Raw genomic sequence first — 27,534 nt, 5'->3', positions numbered from 1 at the left:
CAGCCAGCAGCCAAGCACCCTGCTGCTTCCTCCCTCCCCTAGGCTTCAGGGACATAGGGAAAGTGCCACTTCTAAGGGGAGCACTGTCTCCTCGCTGTTGGGCATCCCTGCCAGAGGCATCCTGAGAAATCGGGGAGAGGGTCACAGGACCCCAGATGCCGCCCCCCAAATACCACATGTGCAGCCCAGTGCCTAGTGTGTAAACTTGCCTGTGCCCACATGTAGTCTCCACTTGCACTTGTGAGGCAGAGTTTCAGTTTTGCACTCACGGCTGGTCAGCTCACAAGGACTTACAAGCTCAAAGCTCTAGTGCTTAACCCTAATTGGCCCTAAACATAGCCTCTGACACAACCATGTCATATGTAGTATACTGGCTTAGTCTATGCATTTCCCTTCAGTGATGGCCTCATCAACTATGACAGTCTAATACTTACAGCTCAAGGAGCTCTCCTTTAGTTCAAGTGGTAGAAGCCTGCACATTTTGTGCTGAAAATCCTGGGATCTATTGTGATGTTTATATGTGTGTGGCAGCAGTTTCTTATATACAGTAGCCAAGTCATTGAGATGGCTTTGCTTTTCATAAGACAGGATTTTCTGCCCAGCTTCTACCTGCATGTTTTCAGCTTTAAGTGTGCACACAATATTTTTCAACCGTGTCACCTGCAAGTGCAGTTGGTATATTTTAATACCTGCATGCAGAGGGGGTAGTGCTCAAATGTGCACATACAAATGCGTGTTTTCAAATTGCAAGAGTGCAAGCGGAAGCAAGTGTCTGAAAATCAGGCCCTCAATCTTTACATTCCATTAGTAAGGAAGGCTTTATTTCTTGATTTACAGAAGCATTTAGTGAGCCAGCTTTGTTGTAGAGTCATTTATTTCTGCAACAATTCCTCGGCTTTGATTTTCCTGCAAATAAAAGAAACTTTCTAAATATAACACCACAACAAATATTTTTGTCTCAGAGCACTTATCATAGCTGCAGTCTGACTGTTGCTACCAGTTAATGTCTCATTTCTTTTGTCAATCAAAAATAATGGAAATACAGGCATACAATTAAGTTAGGACTTTGAATGAAGGGGTTATGTCTATTTCTTGTCTTCTTTGGCTTGAGGCCATTTTGAGTAACCAGCTATGGGTCTTTTAAATAGTTATTATTAGGCAATTGTGAGCTTATGTTTTGTGTGTGAAATCCTCACCTGCCCTTGATCCCATCCAGCAGGGAAGCTATTTGAAAATGTATTGGTGCCTTGGTTTTGAACATACTACTTGTAACTGCAACAGCCCCAAATAATCATTTCCAATGTATTAGAAGGAGTAATGGTGGCAAAGAAAACAGAACTGCAAGTGGAGGTGAGTCCTGCTCTAAACATATTTGGGCTTGGCATGCCTCAATAGGAAGCATAGTACCTTTTTTTTCTGTTAGACTGTTCTGAGGCAGCTAAAAAACTATACATGCTAGATATTATGTATTTTATCATATTTCAGTTCAGTAGAGTCTAAAACAAGAATACAGTAGCTCTGGATGACAGACAGAATAACAGTGCAATGCAGTTGTTTGAAATTAGGAGATGGGTGTTTATTGAAACAGCTGGCAAATCAGCAGGAAAATGCTGATTTTGAAAAACTATTATTCTTCTGGAGAATCAGCCCTATTTAGCAACACTGTTACAGCTGAAGACAAAATCTGCACTCAAATATCAGTAAGAGTGAAACAGAAATTGAGGGAATAAAAAATTCAAACTTAATGCCTGCTATAGCCAGAGGTGTGCCTTGTGCTAATGAATCATGCATGGTCCTTTATCACAGGGCACCACAACACTGAAAGGACAATGTCCTGATGATCCTTTGCAAATAGATTATAATATTGTATTCATTTGAATGTATCTTATTTTTATATAGTTCATTCAGAGAAAAAAATCTCAAAACACTGCAGGGCAAGTGGTTCACAAAATATTTATGTTTGTCTGATGTATTTAGCTGAGAATAAAAAAATATTTTAATTCTTTGTCATAGCTCCAATTTCTACATATCGACAAATCATAATGCAGGGCAGATGAAGGCTTAGTCAAAGGTGCTTGGATAAATTTAATTCAAAAGTATATTGCTGAATTTTTGTGGGAAGTTTTATTTTCATTTTGTGCTCTAATTGGCTCCATTCTAATATTTTAACATCAGATATAATCAGTAAGATGACAGAAGAGTCATTCAGAAATATTAAAGAGTGGCCTTTTCTACTTCTGTTCCAAATGTAATGGAAAACTCAAAGTCCCACAAATCACATCGCGAGAATCAAATGCTTTGTAACTGGCCATACTATTCAAACCACTTTTGAAGGACTATAGCATGCCTCTTGAACATCTGAGTAATCAACAAAATAGGTAATGGCAGGCCAATAGCTCTCCTTTATATATCTCCATAATACTTTAATTGTCTTACTATAGATTTTCAGTTTAATTTCCCTATTAGTGGCTTAATGGTAATATGTGGAGGGTGATATTGTAACACAGTTACCATAAATGTATTCATCATGAAAATACCACACTACAGTTTGTTTTGGGTAGAGCGACTTTCATTCTTAGTGTGGCACAAATAGCCTTACATAGCAATGAGAAAGATACCAATTATATGGTGATTGTGAAAGGTAAACACTGAATAGTACATTCTGGATAGATGAACTTGTAATAAGAAAGAAGGTGTTGACTATGACATTAGGATTTCTCCTTAATCTTTTCAGGACTTTAACTTTCTCCATGACAACCAGAGAGATGAGAGTTTAATTTCTCATCAGGACACTAAAGGGCATCTAACAAGATACAGTAGAATCTCAGAGTTACAAACACCTAGGGAATGTAGGTTGTTTTTAACTCTCAAATGTTTGTATCTCAACAAAATGTCATGGCTGTTTTGTCAAAAGTTTATAAATGAACATTGACTTAATACAGCTTTGAAACTATACTATGCAGAAGAAAAATGCTGCTTTCCCTTTATTTTTTTTAGCAGTTTACTTTTAAAAGAGTACTGTATTTGTTATTTTTCCCCCATCTGCTTCCTTTTTGCATGCTTCCAGTTCCAAATGAGGTGTGTGGTTGACTGGTCAATTTGTAACTCTGGTGTTTGTAACTTTAAGGTTCTACTGTAACACTCATCTAGTACAGCACTGTAGTCTCATGACTTTTTGTGGTACCTGAACTCTTGGTCTTCTGTCCCAGAGGTAAGAGTGTTATGACTACCATGTCATATGGCAATGGGGTTTCCAAAGATCGGTACTGAAATTAATTTCCAATTGTAATCTGATTTTGAAATCCATAGTTTACTGAGACCAAATATGTGAAGGGCTGAGAAGTCTACAAGAGTTGAGAGAGGGCTATTTTTTCTCAGGATAGAATTGCATTGATATATTATTAAGTATGGCATAAATCCTAGTCCCTGTGCACAGCCCAAATATACTCACTGCACAGTGGGACTATCTATGGGGATCTAAGATGGAGCTTCCCTCCCAGGTCATGGAGAAACAGTAGAGCTGCTTGGACATCATTAGTATTGTGTCTAATCTCCCTCTGTTGATATGCACTTCCTGGAGCTGTGCAGGTGCATATATAGAAATCACCACTACTCCCACCATATCCCCCAGATCACATATGGCACAATGGATCTGCATTTCATTGTGTGCAGGAGGTGTGGGCTTGATGCTCAGACTCCTTGCATACTGTTCCCTCCCACTCAGGCCCGCTGACAGCAATTCCGGGCCCCAAGGCCGTCCCTAGGAGGGTGCAGGGCCTGGGGCAGAAGTGACGAATTTGTCACTTCCAGGAACAACCTGTCACTTCTGGGACCAACTGCACTGGCCAATCGTACCGGCCCGTGGAGCCCCCCAAAGCGCGAGGCCCAGAGTGGTCACCACCCTGTGTGCACCTAGGAGCCCTGCGGCCCACCCGGGCAATTTAAAAGGGCCCAGGGCTCTATTTTGCTGCCACCGCGGGCCCCTGGGCCCTTTTAAATCACCCAGGCTCCTGGCAATTGCCCCCATTTCCTTCCCTCCCCCCCATCAGCAGGCCTGCTCCCACTTGCAGAGAGGAACAACAATTAGTTCCGCTGCCATTAGGAAGCAGAGTCAGGATGTAATAGTGCCACAGATATGCATAACACTTTACAGACATAGAAGCAAGACAAGTTCATGCCCCAGAGACTTGTGGTCAAACTTTTACAGATAACACAACCACCACAACGAGTAAACACATCAAACCATACACAGTAGAGGGGGGAATAGGGAGGCAATATGGAGACAGGTACAAGCTTTTCCTGGGGGAGTTTTTGATTTTGTGGTCTGTGTTCCCACATGTGTATACACTTAGGACTGGATTGTGCCATATCAATACAAATCTGAGTAAGACACAATCACATCCCAAGATTCCGAATTGCGAAGGGGGACTAAGCAGGCTCCACTGTCCTGGTGCATGGTGTAGGCTGCTCCATGCTCCCTCTAAGGTTATGTCTGCCCAGGCACTCCATGGAGAGAGAAGCTGCATGCTCCCTTGAGTGAGCACATGGACTACAGTTGTGTTGTCCCTTGCAAATGATATGTAAGGAAGAGGAGGTGGAGGCAAACATAAGTGCCAGTCACAGTCTACTGTGTTACGGGCATCGGAGTTATATTATATTGATTCTTGGAGTCCTTTAAAATTGATTTGGCATGTTTAGCTTTCTAATACTCTCATGTCAGGCATCGGCATGGCAATGGTGAGAGCAAGAGAGGTGCTCAATAGCAGATTATTAGCCAAATAACTAGATTTTGAGGAGGGACTATTACCATTATTATAGTAACATATCAGAGGGGTAGCCGTGTTAGTCTGGATCTGTAAAAGCAGCAAAGAATTCTGTGGCACCTTATAGACTAACAGACGTTTTGCAGCATGAGCTTTCGTGGGTGAATACCCACTTCATCGGATGCAAGTGGTGGAAATTTCCAGGGGCAGGGGCAGGTATATATATGCAAGCAAGAAGCAAGCTAGAGATAAAGAGGTTAGTTCAATCAGGGAGGATGAGGCCCTGTTCTAGCAGTAGAGGTGTGAAAACCAAGGGAGGAGAAACTGGAACCACCCATGTAGCAGGGTCCCCGTGGATATTCCATATAACTGTTCTGCCCTCAAGATGGCAACATAAGGAGCTCTGATGTAAAGGCTTCACAAGATGCTGGTGGTGGCAACGCTGCTACTGCTGCTAAATCAGCTGTGTATGGAATCAGGATTCTGTATGTAGACAATGCCCATTTTCTAGGGTCAGCTATGTTTTCCCAAACTGCTCTGGCACTAATGCCAGCTTTCAGGTTTGACACAGCCAGAACCCCCACCCCAAAAAACCTGGCCTCAGGAACCCCTGTTTCAATACTTCGGTATATATTTGTACTAATTCTGGGTCCTGAATCTCAAGAAGGGGCTGCAAGAGAGCCATATGCAGCTAATTTGGAACTGGGGATGATTTTAAGGCCAACTCTTTGTCAGTTCCAATGTAGTTAAGAGCAGCCTATGGGGTGCTCCAAACCACATCAGCCAGTAAATGTCCCAAGGGATCATCTGATAGCAGAGAGTAGCTGGAATACTTTAACTGTACTTCCTCCTTCCCTCGATTCAGCTGTACATTATGGCCTAAAAGAGGGGAATAGGAGTGGGCTATGCCAGTTTTATGTCTTCCCAACATCCCCCTGCTATCATAGGGAAATTCTCGCTGGGAAAAAAACGACAAATTTTCAGTCACTTTGCCCCTGTAGAATGACTGAAATGAGTGGAGTGTATTGGAGAACCTGAGTGTTTATTTTACCCTTCTTTTATTCTCAGATATCTTTTAGCATATATACATCAAATAGCATTTCTAATAAATTTTAACAGTTTTATCTCGAGGGTCCATTTCCTCACCTGATGCTGTGGACATGACTAATTTTGATATAGGTAAAGTGAAGTGGCTGTTGGCAGTGTCAGTAAGTGATCATAACACTGGTCCACCTGTTTTGTGGATAAGAGAGTTTCAGACCTGACAATCTGGCACATGAATAGCAAATTCAAACATTTTTTAAAAAGCAGTGCCTCATTTCAGAGAGAGCCACATTTTTTAGAAGAAGTTCAGCCCATCTCTACTTTAATTTAAAGATGGGTCCAAAAACATACCCCTACCCCTTGAACTGAACTGCACAAATATTCGGAAAGTTTGGCTCCATTTCTGAACATCATGGTTTTTATCCTTTCTCTGTATTGGACCTGAAACTGAACCTATGGTGTGAATGCACCAGACTTGGATCAGGAACCAAATCACAAGCTTTTAAATGGTAGCTAACTCTTCCTGTCAGTCCTGAAAACAGTATTACACATTGTATAGTTATAGGAGAAAAGTCATGCATTTTAGGGTGAGGGTAAAGGGACTGGAAATAAAACAGGGCTGTGGGCAAAGGTCTTCCACTGTACAGTACTTCTGATACAAACTTGGACCAAATAATCATCATGTTCTTGTGTAACTAGAAAAAGCTGATTCATTTGTTTCTTTTTATATGTATAAATCCTATACTGACAAAAAAAGAGGAAAAGGCTGAGTTTGGAAGCTGATGGTCTCAGGAAGGAAATCTTCTTTGCAGTTAAGAAGATTTCTGTAAATCTCCATAAGCAAAAAAAAAAAAAAAAAAAAGATGGTCTAAATATCTGAACTAGTGATGAAATTTTCTGATTGTAATGTAAATGATACTGTGCTTGTTTTCTGTTTCAGCTGCAGTGTTTCCTTGTTGGCGGACAGACGAAAAGGAGTAGGCTGTGTCCTCTTGGAATCAAGCGCAAAGCACACCACTTCGGATGACTGCAAAGCTTAACCCAGTCTATGGTATACTAATGGGGGGGTTTATTGATGAATTAATCATGTAGTGGCACCCGTTAGAGCACAACTTGGCTAGCCAGGTGAAAACTTTATTTTCTGCTCCTTTATATTATAAGACAAGAACACAGATTTTTCAAAACTATTGTATATGGGTGGTGAACTTGCTTAACCAGCATTTTAAAAAATCCATTATTATACACAAAGCAAGTGGGAGGAGACTCCTGATGTAGGTGGATGATTTGTATTGCTAACTATGCTACCGGAGCCACCTTCATGTCTTTGATAAATCAGAATAGCCCTGCTTGCTGAGGAAGTATAAGGGCAAAGCACAGCAAGCTTGATGGAGTACTGAGGATAACTAAGGGCAGAGAGCTTAAATGGGAAGCATGATTGTACAGGTTTTAAGGGCAGATTACATGAAGTGAGTTAACGTGGCTATCTAAGGACACAGAGCATGCCCAGTATGTGGCTGTGGCTTTTTAAATACTCAAAGCATGCTTTTGTACACAGCTCCTTATGCCACATAATCCCTAAAGATGCCATTTTATGCCATCTGGCTTTTGTTATTCCCAGTCAGCATTTCTAGATTTTTTTTTCCAGTGTGAAACATGTTTCTCTTTCATTTTGGAGTTATTTTTTATTTTGCTCAAAGCTTATACTGCATACCAATAAATCAAATCATTTTCAATGGTTTAAGGCATCTTCTGTCTTATTTTAGATTTGTCCATGAATCCATCTTTCCTATAATTACTAGCCACCTTCTAGCTTTGTCCTTTTTCTTTCTCACAATCATATGGGGCCAAATTATTTTATAAGTTGTGTGACATGCACAACCCCCTCTGCCATCAGTAGGAGCTGCTCAGGCATGGACTTGTCAGGATAATCAGGCCCATGATATTATCCTTGCCACATCTTTTTAATATTCTCATTCTTACACTGTTGTTTGCACATCAAGTCATACTCTCTAACAATGATTGAGCCATGTCATATTTTGGGCTGAGTTGGACACCTTTCCATTGGCCCTGGTTTCTGGAACCCAGATACTGAGAAGACACATTATGTCATCCCCCTCTCAGCCAGATGTGCCTGCATATTGCTTGCTTTGTATGTGCATTCAGGGAGAGACGGTATGCCAGTGGACAAGACCTTAAGCACCAGATTTTCAAAAGTGCCCAGTGCTATGTTCACAGCATACACAGAGAGAAATTAGATAAAACATCAGTAGTCTTGCAATGTCATACTACATTATTTTTTAGAATTCAGAACAATGACACATAAGAAGCCAAAAACAGAAAAGAGAAAACAGGCTGCTCCCTAAGGCAGCAAGCCGCAACTCACCCCCTACCCATTGCTTTAAAAAGGTTCTTTCCAGACTGGCTTTCTCTGCTGACTGACTCAGATGACCCAGATCACATGACTTCCCTCAGCGCCTCTTACCCTGCAAGCAAGACCAGAAACTCTCTTACCCTTAAAGCGATAGCTTGTTATTTTTAGCCAATTTCCAATACACAACACTCAGTGTTAAGCTCCCAGTTAGGCATCTGAATGCAGTGGCCTGATTTTCAAAAGAGATCAGCACATTAGAGATGAATCTCTTTGGAAAATTGGTGCATAGATGTCACAATGGGAGCTGCTGGGTGCTGAGCACTTCTGAAAATCTGACCTTATTTGGTGCCAAAATGTGATATGAGAATCTGGTGCCAGTTGTGGGTGTTGGATACTTGAAAATCTGGTGCTGTATACTGAACCTAAGAGGTATTTATCTATTAACTAGATATTCAAAGATGAGTACATTTGGAGCAACTCCCAGCAAACAAAAGAAAGAGATGATATGCAGATAATTTTTCATGAAAATAGTTACAATTTCAATTGACTTTGTGAGAAGATTTTGTTTCCAGTGGGTAGGAGCACGGCTGAAGTACCTGGAGAGATGGATAGCATGCAGGGCACACCATGGGGCAACATATGTAATCTCTGACATTTCTGCTTTTATATGTTCTTTTTCTATTTCTGTTTTCCTCGTCTTTTAGATTGTAAGCTGTCTGGGGCAGAAACACAATAATAATCATGAGAAAATTGAAAACATTGTTAAATGTTATTAATTCACCTAATTTGTATGCTCAGTAGCTCGTCTCAAAAAAACCCTAAACCAAACAAATGTGAGAACACAGACTGATGTTCTGAACTATCTACAATGGGGTTTGGTGGCAGGGAAAGAGGTGATTTTACCCTCTCCACTGCCTATCAAAGCGTGGCTAGATGCGTTAGTGTGTATGTGATGAACTCTCTGAACTGGATTTCATTTGACTGGAATCTGCTAACTGAAGCAAGGAATGCAGTTTCTGGGTAAACCCAGAAAAGGTATTTTATTTAAGCATAGACATGTCAAAATGGAGGGAACCTCATTCATGCTTTCTCACCCTCTACTCTAGTTCTTTAGTGACAAGTGAGGTTTTTTACCCACAAAAGCTTATGCCCAAGTAAATCTGTTAGGTACACACTAGACTCTGAATGGGAATGAAGAAATTCGCAGGCACGTGAAAATTCAAAGAATAGCATAGAATTGAAACTACTAACTGTTCAAACACTACGCGCGGCCGAGACGCCGCGAAACTCGCTCTCCAAGGTCGGTACTCTGCTAAACCAGCTGCCCGGTGGAGTACGGGAGCGGACTTCGCTTCTGAACTATCAACTCGCTAGATAGATCACAGCGATAGTTCGAACTCCGGAAAGTCGAACTCACCGCGTCGACCCGCGCGGTAAGTGTAGACTAGCCCTTAGTCTTTAAGGTGCCACCGGACTCCTTGTTGTTTTTGTACCCACTTGTTCCCAGACAAGACCAGAGTAGCATCTGAGGCTGGATTGAAGGAAGCAAGCTACCCCCGGCCATTCTCTAAAGAGCACCAGAGACTACAAGGCCTCTAAAGGTCCATGCCTGGCCAGGAGGAGAGTGGGCTGTACTGCTGTAGAAGGCATTTGGTATTTGGTGGTTGGTTATTTGAAGGGTGCTTAATGATTTTAGTTCAAGTTTGCACTGGGGAATAGTTGAAGGCTGTTATAATTAACCACTATTAATAATAAAACTAATATTTTTGTTTTATTTCTGCATGTTTATATTGTGTAAAGTTCTACATAGCTTTATAGAAATTGCAGCAGGCAACAAACTCAAAAAGATTTCCCACAAACAGTCACTTGTTTAAAAACTGAATTTGCTTTGGCTGTGTTTGCCCTTTTTGTGTTTGCTTTTCACTAATGTGTTAGGCTGGGATTGTCAACTCCTGTCACATTACTTCCATCCCCAAAATGTTCAAAAATTCTGAGTCTGCCTCCTCCCACCCCCAAATCATGAGACTGGCCTAAAATCTTGAAAATTTGAGTTATTTTTGTTTGCCTTCTGGTGTCTGAACCTTTAGGCTACACTCAGGCCATATTTCAAGCTTTTCTGCACAACCATGAGGGCTAGAAATATACTTCTTTAAAAAATAAATAAAGTTGAGGCTTTCATGCAAACACTTGTCTCCAGGAGCCACGGGGATTAAGTAAAACATAAAATATTAAACTTATGATAAAATCATGAAAATTGGTAACCTGTTATTGACTTTCAAAAATCCCAGCTTTATTGACTAAGTTTACTGACAGAAATGGCCATAGAAATGGTAAATTTTAAATGAATGTGAGTAAAAGTAAATGTTGATCTCATAAAAGTAAGTATTCACCTCAGAAAGCTGGTTCTAACAGTCATCCAATCAGGGAACAGAACCACAGCACGTGTCTTATGTGTCCAGTCAAAATCAACCAACACAGTTCTTATATATTGAATACTCACAACAAACTGCTAATGGATGATCTCCAGACCAAGAATTATTCACAGAGACCAGCCCACAAGTAATGCTGATTAGGAAATAAACAATAGAATATCTCAAGCTGCTCATGGACAATTTGCAAACAGAACCAGAAGATAAATGTATCTGATAAATTAGGCCAAAATTTTCAAAATTCTCAAAGTTAGTCTCTCTAACCCATGTTTAGGCATCTAAGGCCTGGTCTACACTGAGGGGGGGGGGTCGAACTAAGGTACGCAACTTCAGCTATGCGAATAGCGTAGCTGAAGTCGAACTACCTTAGTTCGAGTTACTTACCCGTCCTCACGGCGTGGGATCGAAGTCCGCGGCTCCCCCGTCGACTCCGCCACCACCGTTCGCGGTGGTGGAGTTCCGGAGTCGACGGGAGCGCGTTCAGAGTTCGATATATCGCGTCTAGATGAGACACGATATATCGAACTCCGAGAATTCGATTGCTACCCGCCGATCCGGCGGGTAGTGAAGACGTACCCTTAATAAATGGCTTAGCTTTAAAAGGTACTGAGCATCAAGGAGCCTCTATTGAATTGCATCCAACAAAAGCAAGGAAACTCAAAGGCAGGGCTAAATTTCTTTCACCTACCATGCAGTATCTACTGCACAAATACTGCATGGGCCCATTGTGATATTAATCACCATATTTCATGGAGTTCCCAGAAATTTACATATTGAGAAAGCTAATTTTTTAAAAACCTGTGGTATTTATATCAATATTATTATCTAACAGGTATAATTTGCTCTTTAGGTTTATTAGATTAGTTGGGATCAACAGGACTAAGAATTAAGCCATTAAGTGATTTTTAGCAGGGTTGCAGTGAGATCTGTATATATCAATTTAGATTTCTAAATGTCGTTAACCTCTGGAGTAGAGGTCAAAACCTAGTTACGCTTGTTCTATTTGCTCCAGCCAGGTTGCCTGTTCTGTATATATTCCAGAGACAGAGATTCACCTGTATCCTTGTTGTTTGCACCGCCAAAAAAAAAAAATTGAATGTAATGCAGTGAGACTTAAGTTAATGTAAAATAAATCAAAGCCTAGATGATGTTTGAAAAGAGAAATTTGGCAGTTGCAGAGACGAGAAGGTGGTGGGCCTGGAAACATATTTTTCTTTTTAAAATGCTCACTTTTAAGTATGTCTGGTTTCTAGCCCAGTTTGTATCAGAAGGGATCATTTTTTCCCCCTTTCCCTGTTCTACTTTTGTGCTGGTATTGTCTGAATCCCAGAGTGAACAGCAATACATCATCCCGTTTCAACATCTGCTAGAGCCCCCTCTCCTCCTAATCTGCCCAGATCCCCAAAGCCTTTCCCACCTGCTATAGCACCAAATGCTCATTATAGCACACAGCTACGCCCTTCACTGTCCTTTCTCCCAGACTCTCAAGGTTAACATGGAACAATGACTATTATTAAACAGGGGCTTTAAGAATAGGAAGGCAGCCTAGGGCGAGGAAGAGGGGGAGGGGAGCACGGAGGAATTGGGTAGCATGCCAGCAGAGCTGGCAGCAAAGATCTGCTAGAAAGCTGTGGCCAATTTTCCAGTTGAAACATGACTCACTTAACAGAGATGCGCCCGAAATAAATAGCTTCCCTGTTCTATGCCCAGCAGAAGTAGGAACCACACCCTCCTGTGGTTTTGTGTCAGGGTACTGTGTGTACTACTTTGAGCTGCATGGTGGAGCCAAGTGGATAAAAATGGCAATTTGAAAGGAGCTGGCGGCTCTGGGGGCTTTGTTTATTACTTGGCAAACTGCAAATTGTAAGCAATTGGAAGCCCTTTCTTTTTCCTTTCTTTTCCTGTTTTTTTTTTACTTCAAACTACCAACCTGCTCCTTCTGCTTACATCATCAAATCCATTGCCAATGGAAACCTTATGCAGAAGAGAAGAGAGAGTGCGAGCGAGAGAGGCAGGCAGACTTGTGCACTGTTCTGAAATCCATATGATTACTGAACACAGAGGGACTACTGTGGTGAAGAATGAAGAATCAGCCTGAACACTGAATAAGCTTCCTTTGGCCATTCTGTGTCACAGTCTACAGATGACTTAAATGAACTTTTTTCTGACCTGTGTTGCTGGTGGTTTTCAATGGCTGTTCTTTATTTTTGAAGACATATTGGAGAGTTGTGGTGATACGCTGTGGTGATGCTTTTTGACCCATTAAAATCCGATGTGTAACAGAAAGACTTAAAATACAGAATATAATGTCTGGCTAGATCATAAAGTTTTAAGGCCCTGGTAATGCCTTTCCCTTCATGCATTGAGCTTAAAAGGCCATGAAACCAGTGTAATACCCACTGTGAATGACAGGTGTGATGGACAGGCTATGCACCGATCATACAGGCATGGATTTTGAAACCTTTGTCCAATGCCCTGCAGAGCTGAGCTCTGTAATAAGAACAACCATACTAGGTCAGACTATTGGTCCATCCAGACAGTTTTTGTCTCCAACATTATCCAGTACCACAGTTTCAAGGGGAGCGTACAGGGTAGTTGGAGTGATCCACCCCTGTCTTCCCTTCCCAGCTTCTGGCAGTCAGAGATTTAGGGTTGCCCTGAACATGAAATTGCATCCCTGACCATCTTGGCTAATACCTATTGATGGGACTGTCCCCATGAACTTATCTAGTTCTTTTTTGAATGCAGTTATATTTTTGACCATCACAACATCCCATGGCAATGAGTTCCACAGGTTAATTGTACGTTGTATAAAAAAGTACTTCCTCTTGTTTGTATTTAAACCTGCTGCCTAATAATTTCATTGGGTGATCCCTGGTTTTGTACTGTGGGAAACAGTATATAACACTTATCTATTCACTTTTTCCACACCATTCATGAATTTATAGACCTCAATCATATCCTCCATTAGTTGTCTCTTTTCTAAGCCCTAATCTTTTTGGTCTCTCCTCGCATGGAAGCTGTTCCATACCTTTGATCATCTTTGTTGTCCTGCTCTGAAACTTTTCCAGTTCCACTATAACTTTTGTGAGATGAGGGTGCCAAGAACTGGATGCAATATTCAAGCTGTGGGCCTACCATGGATTTATATAGTGGTGTTATGATATTTACTGCATTATTTTCTATTCCTTTCCTAATAGATTCTAACATTCTGTTAGCTTTTTTTTACCATTGCTGTACATTGAGCTAACGTTTTCAGAGAGCTATCCAGGGTGACTCCAAGATCTCTTTATTGAGTGGTAACAGCTAATTTAGAACACTTCATTTATATATATGTAGGTGGGATTATTTTTCCCAGTTTGCATTACTTTGCAATTATCAATGTGGAATTTCATCTACCATTTCTGTCAGGGCCCTAGCTGCAGTAGCACAAGGGAGGATTTTGAGAGTATAACAGAGACAGGCTGTCGCGTGATAGATCTCCTTAGTCACATGGTATTGTTTCTAAACTATTATTGGGTGCGTGGAAAGATGGGGAAAGTCATAGTTAAGGCCTGGTCTATGCTGGGGGGTGGTCGATGTAAGATACGCAACTTCAGCTACAGGAATAGTGTATCTGAAGTCGACGTATCTTATTTTGACTTATCTCCCATCCTCATGGCGCGGGATCAACGGCCACAGCTCCCCCGTCGACTCTGCTATCGCCGCTCGCCCTGGTGGAGTTCCGGAATCAACGGGAGCACGTTCGGGGATCGATATATCGCGTCTAGACGAGACGCGATATATCGATCCCTGATAGATCGATCGCTACCTGCCAATCCAGCGGGTAGTCTGGACATACCCTAAGTCACTGCACCTTTCATTTCATAAAGACAGATGGAGGGAGCAGCTTGTGGCATTAGAATGAGTTGGCCAAGCAGATTAGGCAATTTTTAGGTTATTTAACACATTTATTTCCATTTGTTTGGCCTATTGGAGTCAGAACTTGCCTGAGACACCACTGCTAGAAAAGTTAGTGTTGTAATATTATAGGCCAGAGTAAAATTTAAAAGCAGCATTTTATTACTTAATTTGTCCTGACCACAACAGACCAGATCCTCAAGCCCTTTTAAGTCTTTTAAAAGAGGAGGAGGGGGGAACAAAAGGGATTTAATGATGCCTTAATACAGCAGCTGAGGATTATACTAGGTTTGGAAGTCCTGCGATGGCATAGAGTTGTCCAGCCCTGAACCAGCTGCTCCTGGTTCCCCCGGCATAAGGCAGTTCCAATATGGGCTGGGTCAGGGTGGGAGAAAGTGGGGCCAAAGCATAATGTGCTGATCTGGTGCCCTTGGGATTCTGTCCCAAAGCAAGTCTTTGTCAGGCTTACTACACAAGGGGTGGGGCTGGATTCCTGTAACTGCCTCCACATCAAAGCTCTGCAATGGGTCAGTTAAGTATTGTTCCGCTTGTGACTGCCTCAGTGGGTTTTCAGCATACACAACAAACAGGTGAGGCAGCAGGAGCGGGGGGGAAGGGGTCTGCTAAAAAGATGTTTAAGCCCAGCATTGTTACTGCTATCAAAGGAGAACCCCTAGGCTAGCGATGTTGTCACAATCTGGTGCTTTGGCTGTGGCTGGCCCTGGCTGCCTGCTGCAAGGAAACAGCTGTCTTTTTTGGACAAATTGAATGTGATTATTGCAGGAAGTTTACTCATTCCACTTAGTGCCAAATAAATTGTGTTTCTTCATTATGACCCTGATGCGACACTCTATGTTTATTCAGAGAAGCACCTAAGCACATGCCCTTGAGATTTAAGCACATGCGTAAATGCTTTCAGAACAGGAATGGATTTAAGCATATGCTTAAATGTTTTGCTGAATTGGGGCCTGAATGACTTAAGTCAGCTATGGACTTAACATGTGTCTATGACGTTTTATATGAAAAAACTGCACTCACACAAATGCTGATGAAAAGGTAACACAGAAAGGATTTAAATGCAATGACTCAAAATTCGGTTTCCAGTTCAATGAAAAGTTCACAAATTATTTTTGCCGCTCTGGTTGCTCAACATTGGACTCAAATTTGTTTGAAGGATTTAAACATGGGCTGTATTTTGGACTTGAAATGAAAGTTAAAATCAGGCTAGTTTCAGTTTTTGCTGCAAACATTTTGCACAGCTGTAGCAATTAATTCCCTGCCCTCCAAATTCCCCCAAAAATCAATGGCCAAATTCTAGGTAAAAACTGAATAAGAACTACAAGATTTGGCCCTGGACTGTAAATAGCCAAATGACATTTGGGGCTGATCTTGTCCCTTTTGAAATCAGTGTGGGTTGGCCATCAGTTTCAGTTGGAGCAGGAATGTGTCCTCTATATGGACCAAGTCCTGATTGATGCTCAGCACTGGCAGCTCCCACTCATTATAATAAGAGCACTGGAGGTTGAGTACCTTTCAGTATTTGGTCCTTTTGTCTTTGGGATTAATAAAATGATCTGGTAAAGTAGATCCTGCCTGACCTCACTGTAGAACAAGGACAGAGGGAAGAGGCAAAGCCAGATAATGCTATTAGGTTACAGCCTTGGACTGTAGATTTAAAAGAGGAGGAACACTCCCCCCACACACAAAGATCTGCTATTAAAAAACAACACTGGTCTAATGACAGCTGTGGGTGGCTATGCTTCAAAGATCACATAAACCTCTCTCAGCTGCATAAGCTTCTGAGACAGTTTCAATATGGGTGATAGGATATTTCCATATGCCCTTCCTTTCAGTTAGTCTTCTAATGAAACTTCCTGCCTGCTACTGAAGAGAACACCACCTCTACCCACAGCACTGTTTCCTGGCCTGAAATAGGCTAATGGAATGTGATCTACAAGATGTTTTTTTTATCTGACAGAGACAGGACCACTGTGATGGGCTTGATTGCACTATTAAAAGTTTCTAAGCATTGGTCAGGAATCTCAGTCCACTGGAAGGAGAGCTACTACTAACTAATAATTGGAAGGTATAAACGCTTTTTTCAATAAGTTTGGTGGGTGACTCAAACTATATGTGTACATATTTACATTAGACATCAAGGATTGACTTAATTACTGTATACTTTATAAGGCAAACGTTTTGGCCCGAGGGCCACATCAGGGAATAGAAATTGTATAGCAGGCCATGAATGGTCACAAAATTGGGGCTGGAGTGCGGGCTCTGGGGTGGAGCTGAGGAATTTGGGGTGTAAGAGGATGCTCTGGGCTGGGACTGAGGATTCAGAGGGCAGGAGGGGGATCAGGGCTAATTTAGCTACAACAAGTCAGGAAAAAGATCTTGGAGTCATCGTGCATAGTTCTCTGAAGATGTCCACGCAGTGTGCAGAGGCAGTCAAAAAAGCAAATAGGGTGTTAGGAATAATTAAAAAGGGGATAGAGAAAAAGACTGAGAGTATAGTATTGCCCTTATATAAATCCATGGTACTCCCACATCTCGAATACTGTGTACAGATGTGGTCTCCTCACCTCAAAAAAGATATACTGGCATTAGAAAAGGTTCAGAAAAGGGCAACTAAAATGATTAAAGGTTTGGAGAGGGTCCCATATGAGGAAAGAGTAAAGAGGCTAGGACTCTTCAGCTTGGAAAAGGGGAGACTAAGGGGGGATATGATAGAGATATATAAAATCATGAGTGATGTGGAGAAAGTGGATAAGGAAAAGTTATTTACTTATTCCCATAATACAAGAACAAGGGGTCACCAAATGAAATTAATAGGCAGCAGATTTAAAACAAATAAAAGGAAGTTCTTCTTCACACAGCGCACAGTCAACTTGTGGAACTCCTTACCTGAGGAGGTTGTGAAGGCTAGGAACTATAACAGCGTTTAAAAGAGAACTGGATAAATTCATGGTGGTTAAGTCCATAAATGGCTATTAGCCAGGATGGGTAAGGAATGGTGTCCCTAGCCTCTGTTTGTCAGAGGATGGAGATGGATGGCAGGAGAGAGATCACTTGATCATTGCCTGTTAGGTTCACTCCCTCTGGGGCACCTGGCATTGGTCATTGGATACTGGTAGACAGGATACTGGGCTGGATGGACCTTTGGTTTGACCCAGTACGACCGTTCTTGTGTTCTTATATTCTTAGGGCTGGGGCAGAGGTCAGGAAGGGGTGCGGGTTCCCACTAGGGGTGCAGGCTTTGGGGTGGGGCTGAGAGATTTAGGGTGCAGGAGGATGCTCCGGGCTGGGATCAAGGGGTTTGGAGAGTAGGAGGGAGATCAGGGCTGGGCAGGGGATTGGGGCATGGGGAGGAGCTCAGGGGTGCAGGAGCTGAGCAGTAGTTACCTCAAACGGCTCCCAGAAGCTGTGACATGTCCCTTCTCTGGCTCCTACACGGAGGCACATCCAGGCGGCTCTGCACACTGCCCTGTCTGCAGGCACCGCCCCTGCAGCTCCCAGTGGAGCACTGGAGGGGGCCATTGGAGTGCATAGGAGCCAGATTGGGGCCATGTCGTGGCTTTTGGGAGCCGCGTGGTGCGGCCCCAACCCTGCACCCTGGCCAGAGCACCAGAGCGAAGCCGAGCAGCATGGTGCGGCCCCTGATCCAGTGCCCCGGCTGGAGTGGGGCCAAGCCTGCTCCCCGGTGGGAGCTCACTGGCCCGCTTAAAACAGCTCGTGGGCTGGATGCAGCCCGCGGGCCATAGTTTGCCCACCCCTGCTATAAGGCATTAAGAGTGAAAGTGCAAGTGTGTGTAAAGAGCAAGTCCAAGAATATAACTGTCATTTAAATGTTTGTATTATTTCATTAGACAACTGATTTAAATAATTAACACAAAGAGGGGGAGAGAGTACAAAAGAAGTAGAGATAAACCTGAATCAAAACCTTGGTCAAACACATCTCCAAATTTTGAGCCCTTTTTCTACAGTGAGATAAATAAAAGCACTAGGTATGAATGTCCCCTGAACACTGGGGAAATTTGGATCCATATCTGAACTTTGCAGCTCAAGCTCATCTTTGAAACAAACTTTAAATAACATTAAGATTGTGACACAAACCAAAATAAGCCAAGAAATTCAAAATTATGATAATTATGGATGAACTTGACACTCTTTCCTTTAGTCACACCTCTGGGTCCTCCTCCCTTGACCAAAAGAATTTTGAAAGTCTTGGATATTAACTGTACTTCAGTTTGCCTTGTGCTTTCATGACATTTAAACAGTGAAAACCAAATGGTCAAATGTCCACATCCAAGATGTATCCATAAAGATAGGCACACATGCACAACTAGTTATTTTGGTATGCAAAACCCACACTTGTATACTCCTATAATGAGCTACTTCAATGTACAAATACATGATTATGTGTGTTCACGGGTGCATTTTTGTGGGGGCAGCATTTGCACAGAGGTTTGAAAATGTAACTCTTAATGGTCTGATCAAATGGACCATTAAACCAGATACCCAGGGATTCCCGTATCTATCTGGAGAGCTTGTATCTAAATTACACACAACCCCCCCCTACAAATTAAACAATGAGGCTAAAACAAATATTGAATAGCTACTCATTAAGCGAGCATTGTTCATCCTCTATACTGAATGAGGCAGGAGTCGTGTGAGAAAAAAATAGTATGTGATCATGTAATTAAAGACTTTACCATAATGCAGTGGTTCCCAAACTTGTTCCGCCGCTTGAGCAGGGAAAGGCCCTGGCGGGCCGGGCCGGTTTGTTTACCTGCCGTGTCCACAGGTTCAGCTGATCACAATTCCCAGTGGCCGCAGTTCACTGCTCCGGGCTAATGGGAGCTGCTAGAAGCGGCAGCCAGCACATCCCTCAGCCCGCACCACTTCCATATATATAAAAGTTAAAAGACCATTAGGGTTTCAAAATCAAACAAGGAGATGTTAGCAAAATGCCAAATTTAATGCTGCCACTGCAACCTTAATTTGTCCCCCTTGTGCATATATATTGTGATAGTCTTTAATTTCATGATCACATAAATCCCCCCTGCCCCTCATGTTATCTCGGAGCCTGAGCTCCAGCCTGTGCCTGAACAGCTACATAGCAATTTTATAGCCCCACAGCCTAAGCCCCGGGAGCCAGAGTCAGTTGTTCCATGGGTCTTTCATCACAGAGTAGATGTACTCATAAATAGCTAGATAGAATAGAAAGGGAATGAATTAAAGTTGCACAGGCCACCTTAATTTTGGCATTTCCTACATTCTGAATGCTTGACTTGGCACCTTAATGTTCTTTTACGGCACTTGTGTGTATGTAATATTTATTTAACAATTCTCAAATCATTTTCTGATACATACAAATGTGGCTAGATGGCTGAAAATATTGCATGCTGTTGTCCAGCCCTTGATGCAGTGACACAGTGCTCCACGTGCAGATGTGCTTCTTGTGCTTCTTTGCCATACTAGCAGCCCTGACAGTGCTCCCCTTCCCATCTCAGCAAATGTCCAAGACTTGGGTATTATTGTGCAATCTCCATTATTAGAAACACTGGGTGACAGTTCATTGCTACTGTCCCCAGCCCAATCAATGGACCACATTCTGCACCCTTACTGAGACTGAGTAACGCTTACTCATATTGACATCCATAGTGCTACTCAGTCTGAGTTTAGAGCTGCACAGTCTGGTCCCAAGTTTGTGCCACATAATACAATTTGTATTTGCAAATAATCATGCAATATTCATCTTGTTTAGGCCTTTTATTTGTCAGACTCACAAAAGGAAGGACTTTTGGCACTTGTGTATTATTGGAAATTCCCCAACCACATGCAATAAAAGCTCAGTCAGTCTAATGAAATTATCAGCTTTTACTCAGTCTGTGTTTAGTCTGTGTTTGTCTAATGTCCGGGTGGATATTTTCTATTTATTAAAATCAATAAATCTGCTACTTTGAAGATAAAGGCATATTTTAAGTAACGTGTACTAAATATTGCTCTCTGATGCTGCAGTGTATCTGCTCTGTCCCACAACAGAGAAGAAAATGAAATTGATATGCAGCATGTCCTCTTCAAAACAATTTCCAAAGTTGTGTTCTAGAGAAATGAGCAGTGAAGAACTCTGGCAGTCTCTTCTCATGCAAGCATGTGACATTTCTTTACTGGTATAAAAACGTGTATCTGTAAACTTTATTATACTCTCTTGTGAGGTATAAATAGATTCCTCATAAGTAGCATTTTCAGTGCTAGCATAATCCTGGCTTTGCAGCAGATGAATTTAGACTTCTTAGGTAAAATGTTTACTCTGGTAATTTTATGTTAGTCACTTACAATTGTTAGTTTTCTGTTTATCTTGGGACCTGACAACATCTCCGCCTTTATTACGTGTTCTCACCCTGTAAATATTTAAGTTGTCTTTTTCTTGTATAATATTTTATTTTTCCTACTGTGACAAATTGTTGTTTTACTCTAAGCGCATGTCCAGTTGGATCTAAGATTCTATGTAATTAATGTATCACATTATCATATGTGATATAACCCGACTTGGTTTTCTTACTGTTGTGCTGCAATGCAAGCAAGAGTCAACAGCACTGCCAGTCACGTAGATACAAGAGACACAAATGCTTTATAATTGTGGAATAATGTGGAAGTAACACAGTCAGCCCTACTTCTGTATGTATGAAAGCCAACAGAATTAGCACTTTACGTGCTTTCCAGAACATCTCCCCTCTTTTAGCTTCAGGAACACTTTTGAACATTGAAACACCAAAGTAACCAAACTCTTAACTTTAGAGAGAATTAGACTGCCTAATATTCAGTAGGTTTTCTGTTAACATACTGTACCTCTCTCCTCTCCTTGACTTTAGTTTTGTCCTTTTTCTCCCTCTGACTTTCAGCTTGTCCTTTGCCATCCCTTTGACTTCATGCTCAATATATCTTTCTTTTTCTTCTCTCTGAATTTAGACCTGGCTTTTTCCCCTTCTTAGCTTTAGGCTTAGTCATTTTCTTCCCTTTGGCTCTAGACATAACCTTTTCCTTTGCTTTTTCTTTATATTGTTTGACTTTCTTTCCCTGACTTCTCACATTCTCCAGTTCAGAGTTTTCCTGAGGGCTGGATCAAACATCCGTGCTTCTTGATCAGATAGGCCATCATCTTCTGCATCATCAAGTCCAGCATAACATTTCTGAATGGCAGCTCTCAAGCTCTCATTACAGACTTTGCAGGCCTTGCTTTCTCATTGAACCACAGTAGGATGAAATTTCCCTTTCTTATTCTGTGTGAGGTTGGTCAATGAAACATACATTAGTTTCCTCACTGTTTCATACACTCTTTTGATCTGGAGTTGGGCCTCAAATCATCAGCCTGATCATCATGCCATCTGCCTGATCTCCCATAGCATATCTGAGGAAATTTACTTGTTGGGCCTAGCTAGAGATTGAACCAGGTGGTGCTCAATCTGCAAGGAGGCTAAATCCTCTTGATGATGATGATGATGATGAAGATGACTCTCGTTAACAAATACTAACGCAACACAAAATTGATTAGACTGGCTTATTTATTTTGGCCCAGCTGATTTATCAGCAAACCTAAAGCCTGTTGGAGGGATCCTGGAAAATATTAACCCCATTGCCCTTGAAAAATAACATGTGTTCCTTTACAGGTCCTGTTTTTCAAGGATTCCCGCCCCCACCCTTCCTCCCTGCCGGTGCTTCTGCGCCTTTAAAACAGTTTTTTTGCTCTGTCACTGCTTCTATGGAAATGGTTGCCTCCCTTGCTGTTGTGATGGGATCTGGGCCTCCTTGCTGCAGCTGTTGGGTTTTTAGCCTGCAGACTAGTTTCTCTGCTGAGCCTCCTTCAAATGGAGTATATTTTTCTGTCCCCTGACTCTTCATCACTTTGTTCCTCCTTTAAAATGGGATTTCCCCTGCCCTCACAGCCCTTCTCAGAGCCTTACATAGTGGCTCTTTTCTTTCTCCTTCAGTTTTAACCTTGCAGCATAGTCTATTATGGTGGTCTGCTCCTGTGTTTGGTGCTGAGGAAACCCAACCCATTGTTTATCCTTTAGAGAGTTTCACTCTTCAGAGAGTTTCACTCTCTCTTCTTTTATTCTTTTCTTTTTGCTTTTGTTCCTCTCTAGAAGTGGATCCAGCCAATTCTGACATGGGTTCCTGGCTGCACAACACGACAAAGAGGCATTTACTAAGGGCCCTACGACTGCCTGTGATGCCTCATATATAATGATTGGAACAAAAGTTACTGAACTCTAAAAGTGCTGGACACTCAAGCAAAATCTGGATTAGGGACTGTATGGCATCTAATTGGACTGTAACCCATTGAATAGATATGGTAAGAAAATGTGCAATGGTAAGTGACGATCCAGAAATGGAGGTGTGGCCATGTTAAAGTGGGAGGAACAGCTAATAAAGTGTCTGAGTTGGAATCACCAGGTACGAAAGCACATACTAGTCCGTAAGAATTAATGCTGTTCAAATTAATTCAAGTCAGCATTAATTTAGTGAGGATCCATCTGCATAGCATGCTGTAGGCTGTCATCAGCTGCTCTGGTGGATTCAGATTGCGGAAGGAAATGCTACAGCTTCATTCATGTTGACTGAAGGTCTGGGATAACAAGGAGCTACAGGGTACTGGCAATATATTAGTACCCTGGTGCCACCTCTCCCACTCCAGCTGTGGATCCATGGGACTGCATATAGGTCTGCAGATCCCATGGCCCCACTCAACAATTTTTGTGTTTCTTATTCAATTCCACCTCCTGCTTTCCATGTGCCTACAAAATCTCCCTGTAGAGTCACTACTTACATTCACGACTACTTTCTCTCGTTCCATGCTATTTTGCATGAGAAGGGGGTTAGGACCCAAGTTCATTTCAGAACAGATTGTGAAAGGAGACTTTAACTCAATTGTAATTTTGTGTTTACAAATTTGCCCTTGAAAATTCCTGCATACACACGTCTTTCTAGAAATATATTTCTTGCATTTATTTTTAACAGAAAACCACAAGAACAAAGAGAAAAATGCAGTGAGCAAGATATTTAAATTAAGGTAACATTAATTGTTACCAACATCACACCAAAGTCTGCACACATACTTTTAAGAACTAGCACCTGCCTTCACAATGGTTAGAATCTTCAGTCACTTGTGCATGTGGATGTTAGAGTGTGAGAAGGACCAGTTCAGTGCAATGGACAATAGCCAGGGACCTAAGAGTGACCAGCAACCAGTAGCCATTACAATAGAAAAATCAGTGGCAAGGAGGCAACCCATATGAAAAATAATTTCTACTTGCAATAATCCCTAGTTTTTATGTAGTGCTTTAAATCAATAGATTTCAAAGGGAGTCAGTATCCTTATCCCCATTTTACAGACGGGGAAGCTGAAACACAAAGAGGAGAAGTGAGTTGCCCAAGATCACTCAGCAGGCCAGTGGCAGAGCTGGGACTAGACCCCACCGGGCTCCTTAGTCTCAGTCCAATGCTCTATCCAATAGGTGACACTACCTGCCACCAATTTCATAAAATATTTTCATGCCATATAGTAAAACCTATATTTGTATATATATAGGCCTACTAGGAAAATGGTAAAAGAGCAGCCTCGGTTTTGAATGTTGTAGGAGCATTGGCAGTTGTCTAGAGTTCAGAGTGAAACATTGTGCCAAGTCACCATTTCCAGGACAAATTGGGTGGAATCACACCCAGTCCCCACCCAGCAAGACTCCCTGCAAAGCTACACTTTGCAATACCCCATCAAAGGACTCTAAATAACTCAGAAAATGACTCTTAAGAAAACTTTATACCTGCATTTGAAGTATTCTATCAGAACTAGATAAAATTATTATGTAAAATATACTGTGCAGGCAGTTTGGTAAAGATTCTAACTTTTTTTTAAAAAAAAACTGATGACAAATAGCTGCTGCTCTAGCAGGATTACGCTAACAGCTGCTCTAGCTAATATTACCAGAATGCAAGGTGCTTTTAAGAACCTCGTCTTGTGAATTATGGCTCTTTTACAGTCATGTGGCTGAGGGAAAGAAAAAAAATCTACAAGAAGTACTTTGAAAATTGGGTTCAAAGCTTGCTCCTGTTAGATGCACGTAAAACATGGCAGAACAGCTGCAGCAATCTACCTGAATTTTATCTCGGTTGGCTTGAATATCATTGCTGGGTTTTATGTGTTGTTTTTGTGGCTTTTGAAAAAAAAATCATTGCATATCATATCAGGATCTGATATTGTGGCTTGTCTTACTTGATAACATAAAAGCGAGAGAAAAAAAGAGTCCTGCTGAGCTTGAATGAAGCTTGTGTTTTTTGAGCCTTTGTGAAATGAAAAGACATCCTTAATTTACATTTGCGGGGGGAAGTCTACAAAGCTCACATAGGTTTATTTATGAGTTCTCGTCAAGACTGACAATGCAGGTTAGTCTCTACCTAATATAATGTAACTCATTCCTGGATGGATTTAGGTTGAGTTTCCAGGTGAGAGACAGGGATGGGTGTGCAGGAGAATAGAAGTATCTCTCCTTACCCTAAAAGAAGTGTTCTTCCATAAACTTCTGCCTCTAGGTTCCTCAGCAGTTCTAGCCCACTGTATTTCAGGTAGCTCATTTTGTAACTAGTGGCAATCCAAGGAAGCTTACAACTTAAAGCCATTTGGGGAATGGAATGAAAGTGAAATAATTCATACTCCATGTACCATAAAATTTAACAGAGAGAGAGAAAGAGACAGAAAGTGCTTCATTCATTACAGCTGGCATCTTTTTTATCAGGTATACTATATAAGCAAATATGGTGTTGAGCTGTTGAGTCTGAGGTCATGGCTGCTCCAGAATCGGAGCGGTTTAGTATATTTTAGTATGCATTCATTACAAGGTACAGTGTACAGTTAAGAAACACACTTGTGGCGCCAGCATGTGATTATGGCAAGACAGGCTGACCACTGGGAAATTGCTGAGCTAACAGGGAGAGGAGTCGGGCTGACCTGTGTTGGAGCCAAGTTTTATAGACAGTCACCACACCAACACACCTTCTAATGACATATCTGAAGCGCTCTGTACTCAGGATGCTCGTCTGAGCGACAGAATGTTTTTGTAAGCAAAGGTAGCATGCATTTTCAAGGAACTGTTTATGAATCCTCCTGCTATTCTATTTTTGAAATCTCCTGTGTGTGTGCATGTGTGTGTTTGTGTTTAAATTGTCCCTCTAGCTTACTTCCTATCTCTCCAGATTCTTTCCTATTTTTTTTCTTCAAAGGGAGGGGAAAAATTGAAAGACTAACCACAATGAAAAAAATCCAGCTTCATACTTAGTGGTCAACTGGCTGCCAAAATCCTTTTCAGAGTGACCATTATATGAGGCAGGTATAGGTCAGACACCTTAAATATAGTGACATTCTGGTCACCATACACAGTCTATTAGTCTGTGTTATTTTGTTGGTCAAAAATGTCTTTCTCCCCCTGTCTTTCTCTTTGCTCACAAACTTTTCCATTTTTTTTCTCTGAGTTTCAAACAGCCTGTTTATGCAGGGTAGAAAAAGAGAGTTGTTAAATAAAAAGAGAATTTAGAAAGGGTGTCAAATGATAACCGTGACAACTTAGAAAGCAATACAAAACAAAACAAAGCACACACACCTAGGAATCTAATGCTTGTCTCATGAGCACAGAAAACTGGCATTTGAAACCAACCATGCTCTGATGCATGTACCTGGGCTTAGTCAGTGAAGATATGAGACATCTAATATGAATGAATGAAGCATAGGGGCTCACACTTAAAACTGTATTTTGGAGTGGAGGCAAATGCTACAAATTCACTATTATAAGCTTTAGTAATGATAGGGCACTGTGATTCACCCTACGAATAGACATAAAACTGACAGTGAAACATTAAGGAAAATTCTCCACCCCGAGGTGCTGGTAATTTCATACATCAAGGGAACAAATTCACCACACAGAAGTGCAAACAATTTCTATTAATATTTGGAAACATCATTTTGCTTTGTTTCTTGGAGTGATAAGATGCTTCAATTTTTCTGAATCTCTCAAGAGACTTGCATTCCTTCTCCCCAGGCACTCCCCAAATTCTTCAATCTAATATGTCTACCTCTCTTTTATTCTCCTTTTGGCTTTTTTTCTTTTCTCTTGTCTTGTCATCCATTATGCTTTTTTTCTCTTACCTCCATTCTCTTATCCTTTTATCACACATTTGTAAGGTTTTTTACAGTAACGATGTGTGCAGGCCATTCTCTCCTTGCCATGCTAAATTGGCACTTTATGGCCTGTCACCACCTCAGTCAGGTTGGCATGCATGTATTTTGCATGGCTAAAAGAGGGGATTTGGCAGCAGTGGAAAGAAAGAAAGAAAGAAAGAAAGAAAGAAAGAAAGAAAGAAAGAAAGAAAGAAAGAAACCTACTGCAAGTGAAGCCTTTTTGACCCTTAATCCTCCATGTCCATTGGTAGTATGGTCTGTTGGACTGAGCCTGGGATGGTAAATCAGCAGCACCTGAGCTCTAATTTTGCCTGTCACTGACTTGCTCTTTGGTCTTGGACAAGTCTCGTAACTTCTCTTTGACTTTTTCTCCATATGTAAATGAGAGTAATATAATCTCCTTTAGTGCACAAATTTCTTAGTAGGATGAACTAGGTAAAGTCTGGCAGTTGCTTTTGCTTCACAGATGTAAGCCAGTCTGGTGAATAGAGCACTAGATGGGGTGCAGGAGACCTGTGCTCTTGGCTTGCTGGATGACCTTGGGCAAGTCATGTCACTGCTCTGTTCCTCAGTTTTCCCATTTGTAAAATGGGGATAATTGTACAGACCTCATTTGTAATGTGCTCTGAGACCTACTAATGAAAAGCATGCTACAAGAGCTAGTAATTAATGAGCGAGACCTTTGACAACCAAAGAGGTTTATCTCAGGGTGTTGAAAGTAGTGCTGTGTGACATTTATGCTGGTTTCAGATCATACAAACCTTTTCTTCATTTTCTGCCTATGGGAGTCTGAAT

General features: G+C 41.6%; 1 long non-coding RNA gene across 1 annotated transcript; it reads right to left on the bottom strand.

Annotated features, from left to right (window-relative positions):
* Nucleotides 1-890: 890 nt before the first annotated feature.
* LOC120408761 lies at nt 891-8,292 on the bottom strand. Its single transcript, XR_005600952.1, has 3 exons — nt 8,191-8,292; nt 5,910-5,996; nt 891-906 (listed from the first exon to the last, which is right to left on the bottom strand). It is a non-coding gene; the product is annotated as an uncharacterized LOC120408761 (long non-coding RNA).
* Between the last annotated feature and the right edge of the window lie 19,242 nt (nt 8,293-27,534).

Source organism: Mauremys reevesii, linkage group 6, assembly GCF_016161935.1.
Source record: "Mauremys reevesii isolate NIE-2019 linkage group 6, ASM1616193v1, whole genome shotgun sequence".
In the NCBI taxonomy this organism is placed as follows: domain Eukaryota; kingdom Metazoa; phylum Chordata; order Testudines; family Geoemydidae; genus Mauremys; species Mauremys reevesii.
This window is presented reverse-complemented; position numbering and strand designations above follow the sequence as displayed.